Here is a 3359-nt window from a genome sequence, read left to right as displayed (position 1 = left end):
TGACAGTTGTCTTGCATGTAAACGTTGCGTCAGAGACGTTCACATAATATGGACTCCAACCGACTAGTTTTTTACTTGAGCTGTTCAAATGAGAATAGAAGCTTCTGAAATGCTACATAGAATGCTGAAGAATCTATGGGTACATCAGGTGACTGGGTAAGTCCAAGAAAAGAAATATTTATTGCGTAAATTGTTGAACAGAGGGAATTCGCTGTTAGGACTTACCAAGAGAAATGAAGGAATCGTCAGCTTCGTAATGGAGGAATGGGTGGGGAGGGAGAGGGTAGAATTACAAAGGAATAATAAGACCTGACTGCAGTCTTCCTTTCATTATAGTTTACCCAGTGAGCTACGGGCTCTACTGTACTCAAATATCTGGCAAATTTATTTTATTTAACTGTGTAGCTGTATAACTTCTCGCCCATTTGCCTAACGGAGGCCAGTCGTATATGCTTCCTGTCACAGAACTGTGTATACGTTGTTCTGTTCAAAAATGGTTCAAATGGCTCTGAGCACTATGGGACTCAACTGCTGAGGTCATTAGTCCCCTAGAACTTAGAACTAGTTAAACCTAACTAACCTAAGGACATCACAAACATCCATGCCCGAGGCAGGATTCGAACCTGCGACCGTAGCGGTCTTGCGGTTCCAGACTGCAGCGCCTTTAACCGCACGGCCACTTCGGCCGGCTGACGTGACTTCTTTATGGTAAGTAGCAATCTATCTTTTCCTACATTGTTGATATTCCACATCTGAGGTCATCATTCCCCTAGAACTTAGAACTACTTAAACCTAACTAACCTAAGGACATCATACACATCCATGCCCGAGGCAGGATTCGAACCTGCGACCGTAGCGCTCGCGCAGTTCCAGACCGTAGCGCCTAGAACCGCTCGGCCACTCGGGCCGGCTGGAATTCCCGGGACCAAAATCTTGCCAGTATCGATATTGATGTCAGACAAAAAACGTTGTGATTCTAGATATCCAGGATGAATGAACCATATATATATACACAATTAAGTTTGTACGGAATCCTGAGTAAGCGAGTTCTACTCACACTTTGCCTGTTTTTATTTAATGGTAAGTTACAAAATCGAAGAAACTCATTTTTGAGAGTGTGCTCTTATATGTAAATTACATCGAATATTACAGAACATTACTTTAATGAAAAAGTCCCAGAATCTGTTAGGAACGCAAAGCTGAAATAAAGAAAAATAGCATATAGCAGAACGTGAACCTACTTCCCTCGGATCCGAAACTATAAGCCTCTAACCACGACACGGCGGAGTACACATGCTTCACATTAGAGCCTCCTGAAGGCTTATATCGCCGCTGCGTCACTTAACTGACATTTAGTGACAGGTTTCTGATAAATCTTGGATGCAGCTTTCCCTAAACAGAATGGTGTCATTAAAACCAATATAAAAACAACAAAACCGAGTGACGTAACCGAGTACGTCAGTAGCTTTTCCTATCGTCTAGGGTGAAATGCTGAACGCAGTATTTGTCTAAACGAACGTGGGAAACCTAAAAACCACGATAAACCTGGCCATACCGCCTACCACGCTCCTCAATCCGCCACGCGTATTCGATTCCTGTGCGGCCTGCTTCGGCACTTTGCACACTGCTTGTCACGCCACAGCAACAGGTGGACGCTTGGCTATAGTAAGCAGCTTCAAATGGGTGTAGGTACGAGCAGTTACGCAGAGATGAAGATGCTTCCACAGGATACACTAGCGTGGAGAACTGCATCAGTCTGTCTTCAGACTGGAGACAAGTACAAAGAAAACAATTTATGCCAGAATTCGTAACCTTCTTCTTTTGCTTACGACTTTGTCCCGCAGATTTTGCGGGATCGGCATGATTACAATCGGATTTGGCAAAGTTAGTTTTGAAGGGGTGGCCGGATGCCCTTCCTGCCACCACCCCGTACCCACCTAAAACGGGTCAGTGTTCCCCCCCCCCCAGCCCCCCCACCCCCCCCCCCCCAGCTCTCTGCTTCTAATGTAAAGCATGAAATAGTGCGAACATGTTGCAAATGTCTGCGAGTCATGTAACTGAGGTGGAACGTGGGACCAGCCCGGTATTAACCTAGAGGGATGTGGAATACCGCCTAAAAAGCACGTCCAGGCTGGCCAGCACACCTGCCTACGTCGTTAATCAGCGGAGCGGATTCGATCCGGGGCCAGTGCGCCTAACCGAGTCCAGGAAGCAGCGCCATTAGCGCTCTCGGTTAACCTGGAGGGTTAAGAAACGAGCTTTAAAATATGCAGAATTTAATTATTAAATTAGGCAGCAATTCTTCTGTGGGTGCAACATTTTCCAAAGCTTTTACAGAGTAACCGCCGCTTCAGGTATTCCAAACATGTTCATTCTCAAAACAGATATCAATTAAAACTTTCTGCACTTCATAACGGGCTTCGTACAGCAAACAGTACGTATGATATGAAGAAGCAAGCATTCCTAGTTGCAATGTTAAATTTTTTATATTATTTACCAATGATGCGTCTCACCTTTACTTACGCATCTTCGGATAGTCCTACGGAAGAAATACAAAATACCTTAATAGGGATGTGACCCCATTTAGTGAGATTGGGTCACCAAGAAAACAGTAAACAACTTACTGATATTTGGCAGCGATGGGTACATGGGATACCGCTCATAAAATATCCCAGTGGGTAAATACTCCTTGTCAAAGCTTTACAAAAACACTGCGCCGTTTCCTATAAAATAGAATAAAACAGAAGATGATCGAAAGGTATTTTAAAAAATAAAAAAAAACATGTAACATGCTTTATCGCTAAATTGACAACCCACACTGGAAATAAGTAGGAAGCGCAAGGTTACCTTATTACGGCATGTGGCGCAGTCCAATGTAAACAAAACGATATCAGGCCTTTACATCATAAGCATGTAGGAAGTGTATGCATTTCTGGTTGCACACATCACGGTCGATAAGAAAAGAAAACAGGGCCCCTAAGATTAATACACGCAGCTCTCAGTGGACGGCGCCTGCGGGCTGTGGGCTGCGTTGTCATTACTTCAAACCATGAGAGTTATTGCAGATGACTGATGTTCTAAAAACTTCCGATAAAATGCTTAGTTTAATAGACAGAATAATCAGGGAGAATAAAATTAAAAATACTTTTCTGTTGTGGGAATGCATAAAAGTACATAGGGGAACTAAGAATACCAGTTTTGAGTGTCTCAAGTGTTATTATAGCCAACAACGTTCTGCTTACCCATATCTCCCTAAGGCCAGAATCTATGCCCTTCCCACCTCCCCCCCAATGCACGACATCGTGCCATGATCACGTTTGGTTTTCATTGGACTCCGCCATATGCCGTAATAAGGTAAT

At 43.8% G+C, this 3359-nt stretch overlaps 1 non-coding gene across 1 annotated transcript; it reads right to left on the bottom strand.

Annotated features, from left to right (window-relative positions):
- Positions 1–823: 823 nt before the first annotated feature.
- On the bottom strand, positions 824–907 carry Trnap-ugg (transfer RNA proline (anticodon UGG)). The gene has a single exon. It is a non-coding gene; the product is annotated as a tRNA-Pro (tRNA).
- Positions 908–3359: the final 2452 nt, after the last annotated feature.

The sequence above is a fragment of the Schistocerca nitens genome, chromosome 6, assembly GCF_023898315.1.
Source record: "Schistocerca nitens isolate TAMUIC-IGC-003100 chromosome 6, iqSchNite1.1, whole genome shotgun sequence".
NCBI lineage: Eukaryota > Metazoa > Arthropoda > Insecta > Orthoptera > Acrididae > Schistocerca > Schistocerca nitens.
This window is presented reverse-complemented; position numbering and strand designations above follow the sequence as displayed.